The sequence below is a fragment of the Tympanuchus pallidicinctus genome, unplaced genomic scaffold (genome assembly GCF_026119805.1).
Source record: "Tympanuchus pallidicinctus isolate F22 unplaced genomic scaffold, pur_lepc_1.0 scaffold2, whole genome shotgun sequence".
Classification (NCBI taxonomy): domain Eukaryota; kingdom Metazoa; phylum Chordata; class Aves; order Galliformes; family Phasianidae; genus Tympanuchus; species Tympanuchus pallidicinctus.
In genome coordinates this window covers 21,177,610-21,188,041 of record NW_026294721.1, presented here as the reverse complement: position 1 = coordinate 21,188,041, position 10,432 = coordinate 21,177,610, and the positions used below count along the sequence as shown (strand labels likewise).

At 45.9% G+C, this 10,432-nt stretch overlaps 1 protein-coding gene across 1 annotated transcript in view; it reads left to right on the top strand.

Moving 5' to 3' along the window:
• Positions 1 to 2,222: 2,222 nt before the first annotated feature.
• SMIM14 (small integral membrane protein 14) overlaps positions 2,223 to 10,432 on the top strand; it is a 40,337-nt gene continuing 32,127 nt past the window's right edge. The window contains exon 1 of the mRNA XM_052681759.1: positions 2,223 to 2,367. The gene's annotated coding sequence lies outside the window, so the exon portion shown is untranslated. The remainder of the gene's footprint in view (positions 2,368 to 10,432) is intronic.

The window sequence follows — 10,432 nt, the reverse complement described above, 5'->3', positions numbered from 1 at the left end:
CTGAAACCTGGGAGTGGGAAGCTGAGATAGAATCACTGCCTGCTATGGCTTGTTCATTTGCCCGTGGGAACCAGGAGGGCCAAATTCAGAGGGATGCACTGAGGGATGCTGACAGAATGTTTTATGTAAAATACTTAGCTGCTTTCTGCCTACAAATAGTATACATGTACTTGTTGATTTGAAAGCAATAACCTTATGCATTGTTTCTCTTGCTCCTGGTCTGTACTTCATGTAGCCCCTATTGCCTGTTCCTCTTCCTTGACAGTTCATACTCAGATGTTTCATTACCTGAAAATCACTCTCCAACAATCCATCCCTTATTAGGTTCACTAGCTTACCATCTTTTCAAGAATGCCAGTGGAAACATATGTGTTAAACAAAGAAAAATAATCAGATTTTGTTGTCAGAAAGGCAGTGCAAATAGTACAGAATGCAATACTGAAAAAGGCTAGCTTTTTACTGGGACCAGTTATGTAAAACTATTTACAGATATGTAGAGCTTTGCAGTAGTAATGTGAGGGGGAGAAAAATGGAGAAGGGAGGGGTGTGAGCATTTGCATCCCACCTAGAATGCTGCCTGGCTGGAATGCTGCATGCATGCCTTATCAAGAGACGATTTCAAGAGATTACAATGTGATACGTGTTCCTGGATGGGATGGTGTGAGAAATTAGCCAGAAAGATGCAAAGCACAGAGTTTGAAGGAAGCTGCATTTGGTTCAAAGCAGTAGAGGAAGTCATCTCACATGTAGCTCTAAATGCCATCATTCCATAGTGTTTTTTTGCAGTTTGCTCAGTCTCCATCTCCATCAGTTCCTGCCTCTCCTTTGCAGCACCTTTGCAAGTTCATGCTATTACAGACAAGGCACTTGAGCCATCTAGTTTACCCCTTCCCATTTTACGACTGTACAAGTTTGCCATGGATCAGTCACTACGAGACTCTCTTTCTAATTCTACCAGTTCCCCTAAGTGTGCTTTCCATTCATTTAGCAACGACAGTTTAGCTTTACTCACAAGCAAGAAAATAGAAGTGTTAAGCATTTCTGCTTCAGCTTGACAATAGGAACCTTTCTCTCCACTACCTATGATTGCTCTGTTGTTGAGCCAGGACTAATATGGTAAGCTGTGTCTGGTTTGGGGATTTCAGGTCTCAGCTCCATTTTCTAGAGCATTGACTGGCTCTAGGTGTTAGACTGGAGGGGCATACAGGTAGGCAAGGCTCTTAATGGTGTTGGGAAATTGTCTCTGCTTGCTTCTGGATGGCTCATTCCTGAGATTTTTTTCTGTGATGGCCTAACCTTGTGTCTGTGCCTCTGTTCACTTGCAGTATTGCAAGGTCTACGAGGGCCAGACCTGCAATGGGCATGGGCACCTGGGCTGTGTGTTAGGGATGTGGCTTTGCACACCAAGGATTGCTAGTAGTGCAAAACTGCCAGCTGGTGCTGTGCCTGATGCTAGAAATAGTGATGTGGGCTTGGCACACAGTGCTAGGAAAAAGTGCTCAGAAGAAAATAAACGGCATCCCCATTGCAGTGAAAGAAGGCTTGAGCTCCTCGTGAGAGCAGAGAACCGTGATGAGCCAAGGCTGTCCTCCCGTGTGAGCCCTGTCAGATTGCAGGAGGTTTTTGTGCTATGGGGAGTTACGGAGCTGGGAGAAATTGCAGCCTCTATCCAGCCCTCCTTTCTCATTGCAATTGCAACTTGATCCATGTTGGCCCGAGGCAAGTAATCTGCCCTGGATTACAAGATTTCCTTCCCTATGGATTACAAGATTTCCTTCCCTATGAGATCCCTGCTGCGTTATGGAATGGTATCGCTGTCCCCAGGGCAAGACTTGCTCCTGACCCTCGCACGGCAGCACGGCATTGTCGCTCTACGGCTGCATGAGGGTGCCCGACTGGCTGACGTTGGAAACCACCGTCTCAAGTTCTCCCTTTTGCGTTCCACTGTTTCTAAAGACGTTGTTTTAAGGGAATGGCTGCAGAGAAGCCTTCTGAATCATGAGCATCCAAACAAGCTTTGAGCGACGAACTGCATCACAAATTCCCTCATTCTTCAGGGAGGTGAAAAGCACACCAGAAGCTGCACCGCTTCCGACCAAGCGAGCAGCCGGGGGGGGGGCGACGGGGCCGGACGGCGCCGTGAGGGGCGGTGCGGGGGGCGGGAGCCGAGAGCAGCTCGGCACCGCCCCGGCCGTCCGCCGCCGCCGGGAGCCGGCAGATCCGGGTCTCGTGGCGGCTGACGTGTGAGCCGGCCCCAAGCAGCGGGGCCGAGCCGCGGGGCCGCCTCAGCGAGTCCGCCCGCCCCGTCCGCGCAGCGCCCCGCGGCCCTCTCTCCCTCCGCAGCCCCGCGACGGCGGCCGGAGCACGGTGAGCGGGGAGGGGGGCGCCGCGGCCGCGGGGGGAGAGGGAGGGCCGCTGCCGGGCACGGCCGGGCGGGTCTCCGCGGACAGCCCGCTTCCCGGCCGTCCCTCCGTCCTGCAGGCGCGGAGCGGCCTGAGCCGCGGCCCGGGCGGCCCCAGTTGCCCCGAGGCCGGTGGAGTCCGAGACCGACTCAGCTGCCGGGCGCCTCGCCGGGTACCGGCCCGCCGAACGGCCGGCGCTCGCCCTTCGCGGGCGTTCGGCTGCGTGTCTGGTAGGGTTCGCTCGGCTGTTTTCGGTTGTTGGGGTTGTCAGCGCGAAGTCGCACGCTCGTGGCTTTTTGGAGGATCTCAGAGTCAACCGAAGGTTCTGTTTTTCTGTCCGTAGAGGAGCTGGGAGTGACACGCTGACGGGATATGCGCTTCCCTTGCCGAGAAGCAGGCTGAGGGGAGAAAGCGGACGGCGTCCTGTAAAACAGAGCCTCCAAATGACAGCGTCGCGCTGCCGTTAGCTTCCTACGAGCAGGGTTCCGGCGGGAGCCCTCGCCCGTGTGCCTCCGGGGCCGGTTGGTAGCGGGTTGCGGCGGGGCAGAGCGTTGCTGGCCTGGGCGCCTCGGGGAGCGCCGCGGCAGTTTCTCCCTGGCTGTCCCAGCGCCGCTGCCGGCTGTCCTGCCCAGGCTCAGCCTCTGCCCTCCCCGAGAGCTCGGACCTCGGCGTGTGACCTGCCCCGGGATCGGCAAACACCTGTTCTCCTGGCCCGCGGTCAGGACTGCCTTTAGGCTGTATGCTTAGTGGTGTAGGCAGTGTTTGCATTATGCGCTGGTAAACATCCTTGTCTTGAGAAGTCATGAAAACTCATTGTGGTTTTTTAGCATAAGGACATCCAACTTTTAAAATAACGCATTATGTTAATGTTAACGTGCCCGCTGGGCAAGTTGCCTATCTGCAATGAGCTCAATGGGTCACTTGTAAGAAGTCTTTCATGCTCAGCTCTTACAGTTCTGTTGACCTTTACTTGCTTCTGTTACTTTCAAAAGCAGACATCAGAAAGAAAATCTTTAGTCTCGTTTTGATTTTTTTTTTTAGCTGATTTCTTCCTGTCTGTAGCAACAGAGAATAATGTCCCTGATAGTTCTATCTCATTCTTCATATCCTTATGACCTGTCCAGATGAGAGAAATCAAACTATTGTTGTTACTGATTTTTATTTTTATTTTTTTCTTAAGAAGTGACCCTGTCATTGGCAGTGTAGCTCAAAACAATAGGAGCAGCTGGCAGAAAATAGTGGCTGTAACGGTTGGCAGCACAGCAGTCACTTCAGTCCTTCTCATGCCACTGGGGTAGGCAAATCTGAGCTCTGTTTGGCTCTGTTGCCCCTTTCTTTAAAATGTGAGATTTGCTTTTCTTGCCTAACCCCAGCATAGCACAGAGTTCTGTATTTTAATTGGTTTAAGATCATTTTGCATAAGACACAATACTAGTGTGAGGGCTTGGTGGATGTGCTGTTGGCTCTCTTGCAGATTATTGGGCCACATGCATCTCTGACAAGCAGGAAAGACCCTGATGTGCTCAGGGCCATAAGCAAAAAGGGTCCATTTCCAAACTGAGATTGTAGCAGGAGCCTTTCTATTGTCCTGGTTGAAACATTTTTTAGCCTAGCTGGCTACAAAAATAAACATTATGAATATGGTTCTAGGGGATTTTGTATGTTGTTGTGGCACTTTCGCAGCACGTTACTGAAGTCACGCATTTAGTCTGTTAAATCCCAAGTGCATGACGCAGTTATTTTGTGCTGCATTCTGCAGTCCACGTTCTTCCTTCTTTCTAAAAGAAGTTAAGAAAAATGTATTTTTCATTAGAGAAGTCATCTACATAATGCAATTTAAAAATACATGATAGTTTTAATTCCTCTGTAACTGTCCAATCTGCTTTCAAAAGTTTAATATTTGGGTTTAGAGAAAGTTGGTTTCAAACTGACTTCTTGTTTCGTTATTAACCTCTCATTTTCTGCTTTCATATATTTAGACTTTAGAATTAGTGATGTGTGAATGTTATTTGCATAACAGATGTGTAATAAAACAAAGTCTGTTTTATGTTTCAGGATTTTCCCTCCAGATATTTTAGGTTCTTGACACACACTCTTAAAGGCCAAATTTTGTCTCGGTTGACTTCATCATAGCAGAGTCTTTGCAGAAATTCAGGCCAGTGTAGTGGAAGTAGCAAAATCTTTCTATTCTCTATAAGCATGTATGAATGGAGGTGTCTGGTGCTCTGATAACGCCAGGGATGAGATCCTTATGCTGTATGTTTTGAACATTTATCAGGTTTCTTTTCACAACAGATGTAGAAATATTTTGGCAGATGCACTTGTGCATAGACAAATTGATGTCATCTGCCCATATTCTGCTTGGGAAGCAAATTAGAGAGCCTGCTTTGCATACTCTTCTACACTGTCACACTTGATGTTGAGCATTCTTTCTGTTCTTACTTCCTAGATTTGATTTATTAATACATGAAGACCCTATCTGGTCATTGATGAAGCATCTGCAAGATGCTGAGGAGTGCTTCTTGGAAGATCCAAGTGCTCCTAAATCCCCTCTGAGTGCAGTGGAAGCTGAGAGAACTTTTTAAGGTTATATACTGCACAGCCAAATCTTGCACTCCTTGTTCAGTTTAAAAACAAACCACAAAACAGAAGAAAGAACAGTTTTCCCAGAATAGCTCCTTCAGCTTGCAGGCTTTGACTCACCGACAGCTAGCTTCCCAAGTTCCCAAGGAACCTTAATTGAAGAAAGACTCAACTCCTTGTTATGTAGGAATATAAGCGTGTATATGTGGAGGATCAGGCTGTGTTAGTCTTCTTTCTGCCAGACCTTGGCAGCGGTACAGTGGATGTTCATAGCCCTCTTTGCATCCCAGCACCTATCTCATGGCATTGGCATGGGCAAGAAGAAGCTCCTTAGCAGTGATTGATTCAGCTTTTTATGAGAGATCTGAAGATGTTCAGGAAGCAGCCCCTGGCGTGATTGAATGGTTGTACGTTTGCATGGTTGTTAGTTGAACAAACTCGCTTTGGAGGCTTTAGTTACATTGTCTAGCTGGTATTTTTAGAGATAATGGAACAAATTAATCCCATTTGGGTGGGAAAAGATAGAGTTACACTTGATAAAAGTTTTCCTCATTAAGATTAATTCTTCGGCAGCTCTGCATGCGTTAAAACCCATGGTTTTCTAGTGCTAAATATAGTTTAATTCTTACTTTACACAGCTGATAGACCAATGTCATATCCAAAGCACTAAGCTGTCCTAGGGAAGAAATGATTTTATCAAAAGAAACAGAAACACTGTACAAAAATGCAGTCCCAGCCTTTAGTATGAGAGAAGCAGTTGCAATGTTTGGTTTGTCAAATTGTTGTCAATACAGTAACAGAGTTTTGGTCTTCTTTTGTTCATTGGTATATCTTCATGTATGTCTTGCTGTTTAATCATATTTTTGGTAAGACATTATTTTTAAAGAACTTGATAAGGTACTCTGTCAGTTTTCATATGTAAAAAGTTGGTAAAAGGAAAAAAAACCCAACTTTGAATAAAATTACATGAAGATGTGAAGAAAAGTTTGGTGTCAGCTCTTCGAACAGTTGGTAACCATTTGTGGAACAAAGCTTCCCAGTGTGAGTTGCATGGCTTCAATGAGAACGCTTCTGCCAGTGGTTGCAGCATGGTTAGGGGCTCACCACCTTCATATTCCTTTATATAGACATCTTCTGAGACACAGGAGTCACTGGATGCTTCACTTTCAAGTTTGTATTTAGAGCAGTTGTGTCCAAAGATTGAAAAATATCTTCTTTTCTGGGGGAAAACATTGGAGACGAAGATGCTATGATTTTATGGTTGTGATACGTTTTTCAAAGCAACTAATTGCAATCTTGTCAATAGTGCCATGGATTTTCCTTATGCAATTTAACAGATTTTAAAATCTGTTCCTTGTAGGTGCTGGGTAGACATGTATCATTTACATAGCACTTTCCTTTTGATGATGTAGATTGGGCTGTGAGTCTGCTGAATGGGTATTAAATGGGTTTGGGATTAAAAATTGGGTCTTCTGTTTGCTAAACATACATAAATAACAAAGCCCAGAAATCCTGTTTATTGTTACAGCTTCCTTCTGGTATAAGTGCTCATTAAAGGGCTCTATTTTATGAGCTCAAACCATTTGCTTCAGGTATGTAGAAAACCTGATTCAACTTCTGTGTAAGGCAAAGACAGGCATCCGCCAGCTTCAGATAAAATTTGATCTGGCCTAGAGGGGTTGGGAGCAGGGCTGCTAGGGAATAGAGCTGCTTTCATCTGAAAATTGAAAATCCTGCTATCTTTCTCAGCATGCTGCTACCCTGCTAAATCTGTTTTCTCAGTGGCAAGTTATTAGAAACATATGTCATCTCTGGAGAAAAAACATAATGAAAATATTCCGGAGAATTTCAGTATAATTTTTGTGTTTGTGTGGGATAGGAGTGATATTAAGGTACAGTGCATTTCTACAGTTCTAAGGAGTTAGTAAGGCATTTCATAATCTAAATAATTACGCTCTTAAGAAGCAAGTCTCAAAAAAACTTAATCACTTATGCTTTAGGGCTGCACTTTCTGCCTCGGTACAGAGGAAGTACTGTCATTTTTATTTGTTTTTATTACATTTTTGTAAAGGAGCGGATAAGAGATTTTTTTCATCTTTATTTTTCCAGAGAGATGGCATGTCTAAAAAATTCTCCATTATTGAGCCTCCGAAAAGAGTTATGTCAGACAAATGAGTTATCTCAGGCCATCTGAGCTGCAGTGGCTGTCTGGGTGCCCGTGGCACTTCTGAATGAAGTCTCAGCTCAACTTTTCTCTTTGACAGACTCAGCAAAGTCCCATTGGCTTACAGGTCCCACAGGCTCAGAGCCTGTGTGGGAGCAGCTGCCACAGCTCAGCTGCTGCGTGGTGGCTTTGTTACACTGCAGTGATTTGCTCAGGAACTGGCACCTTGAGCCTCGCTGAAGGAGTTCTACAATTGCATCCACGTTGTGCTCCTAAATTGCTCGGGAGCATTTGAATGCATTAATCAGAATCTTGATTCATAAACACTGGAATGAGAGCAAGGATGTTTTATGAATAGGTTACATAGTTTGTTAGAGGAACATGTTCCATATACCCATTCTTGCCTCCCTGCAGAAGTCTGCTCCCTGGAATGCCAGCGTCCCTCCGTGCGTGGCCGTGTGTTTGGATGGAGCCTGCCTGTGTGCAGCAGTGCCAGCTGCCAGCCCTCCTCACATGGCATGGGGCAGCAATGCTCTCCGTGGGGCTGCAGGTTCGGTGCTCGTGCAGCCCCAGTGCTGAATTTAGGAGACTGAGGAGTGAGAGAAGGAATGTCAGCAGAAGCTGCAGATAGTCTGCAGTGCTGGAGAAATGAACCAAGAGCAGGAAAGTAAGCACATTTGCCTTATAGCTGGATCTTACAGTTACCACTTGAGTGAAAAATTCCATTAAAGTCAATAGGACTTCTTTACCTTACAGAGAACTGCAGGAGAGGGCTCCTGATTTGCGCTGTGAACTAGATAAATGGAATAGCTTAGTAATTTTAGAGGATTGCTCACCCTTTTGCATTAGCAGAGATTAAATTTCCTTTGGTCATTTGGTGTAATATAAATAATTTCTTTGTCCTAGACCACTGTCAGAGTTTCTACTTTAGAAAAAAATGCTGAAGTGAAGCTGAGGCATTTGCTTAGCAGAAACTGTTATTCTTGGACAATGTTCTGTGCCACTGACATCGTCTCTTAATTAGCTTTCGTGTTGCAAAAAACTTCTTTCAGAAAAATGTCATCCTTTTAACAAAAGGATGACCGAATGCTGGCAGCTGGAGTTAGGCAATAACGTTCTGCATCAAATATTAGTAAATGAATTCTAAAATAGCTGGACTGCTTTTTCGGTCCATGAGTGGATGTGCATAATTAGCTCCTTTTCAAGTGCTTTAGCCAGAAGAAATGTGAGGCCACCTGCACAGGAATAAGTAAATAGCTTTTGAAATCTTGATGCGTCTTGCTTAGCTTCCTTGGGGGGAGTTGGTTTTGGTCACTGACCGCAACCTGATGGCACTGAAGTCTGAAATCTCCTTCCCTCCAGGTAATGGGGACTGGCCATGAAGAGGACAGCAGGGACCAGTACTGCAGTGGTGGTTTGAGCGTGTGAATTCTTTGTCTCTAAGCCTTATGCTTGACACTGAATAGCTTTAATTAAACCAGATGCAGCATCTATGCCATCTTCTGCAGCTCCCTAGTGTACTGTTCTGCATTGAGCTGAGGCTCTTGGGGACACTCTTAGCCTTGGTCAGCTTTGTGTCATGGTCACAAGCAGGAAGCTTGCTGCCAGCTTTGTGTGAGATGCTGCCATCCTCGAAGCAGGATGTGCACACCTCAGTGAGAAAAGAATCGTGATGTTTGCCTGTGAGAGGCCTTTGTCCATATCATAAGCATCTAAGTTCTTGTGTTCTTACTTTGCTGTTCTTAGTGCCAGTGCCGCTGTCTGTCACCTGAACAATTCTTTTCCTGAGCTACTCAGAGCAAGTCCCAATGAACACATCACAAGTGGCCTAACAATGCTCCCTACATGATTGTTGCACAGTGGTGAACCCGTGGGGATGAGGGATGCACCAGTGCTGCAGCAGTCCTGTGAGGCCATTGGGAAACCATTATAGAATCATAGAATATCTCAAGTTGAAAGGGACTCGTAAGGAGTGCCACTCCTGTTTCCACACAAAATTCAACCCCTATGTCTGAGAGCATTGTCTAAATGCTTCTTGAGGTCCAACAGTTTGCAGCCATGACCACTGCCCTTGGGCAGCCTGTTCCATGCCCAGTCACCCTCTGGTGAAGAACTTTTTCCTGATATCCTGCCTGAACCTCCCCATCAGTAGGATGCTTAGCATTCGCTCCTCAGTTCTGAGTCTGTCCCTGCTCAGAGGCTCTTTCTCTGGTTTATGTTCATCCCTGTATCATCCTTCAGTAGCTGGGTTGGCATCTCTTAGTTTCTTTGGGTTTGCTTCTACTTTAAACAAGTTGTTTTATAGTAAATTAGCATTTGTAAGAAGCGCCAGATGGATGGCATTGGAAAATTACTTCCTAATTTACTTAAATGCCAAATCATTTGTGAGACAGTAGGAAAGTTACCCACTGGTATGCCTGGAGGAAGACGTGTTTGAGTGAGCAGTTCTGTGGGGCTCCCGCTGGCTTTGGTGTCTGTTGGAACCAACCAGACCAGCAACAGCTGTGTGCATGGTTCTTTTCCATGAGAAGAGGAACTGGCTTGGCTGCATTGAAAAGTTCATCTTGGATCTCGTTAATTATCCTGAGAAAATTTGCAGCACAAAAATATATTTGCCAACTCATTAGGCTACGGCTGGAAGTCCAGGGAGACATGCTGATGCTTTCAAGTACAAAATCAGCTTCATTCTCCCTACCCCCTGGAATTGAAAGGAAAGTGACTGAAGAGAATTGCTTCTGAAGTGTTGCTGTGTCTAGGAACTCTCTCTGGGTATTGTATTGGCTGACAAAGTCATTGCAGCTCCTTTTGCTAGAGGAGCTAAATGGATGATCTGTTCTGGCACAACTGTTGGAGAAAGCTGTAATTGAAGCCACACGTCACAGTGGCAGCCCCCACACTGACATCCAGCTGTTCTGCTGCTGTGCCCATGCAGCCAGCTGGTTCTCGTCCTGAAAACTCAGTTTAATGCCCAGGAATAGACCTGGTAGAAGAAGATCATCAGTAGCTCTCTAGGGTTCCACGACCTTCAAGGGCCACTAGATCCTGGTTCAGTGAAGTCAGTGGGAGTGCCAGCATTTGCATCAATAAAAGTGGGGTGTAGCTGTGAGCTTGTTGAAGAGATGATGCTACAGAGTTTTCCTTGTACTGTTAATGAAATGTTAATGGCCTGCAGCCATCCCACCCTGGTAATGCCCAATCTTGGAAGTTAAGCAGGGTTAGGCCTGGATGGGAGACCTGTTGGGAATACTAGGTGGTGTAGGCTTACAGACTGGAAGCAGTCCTT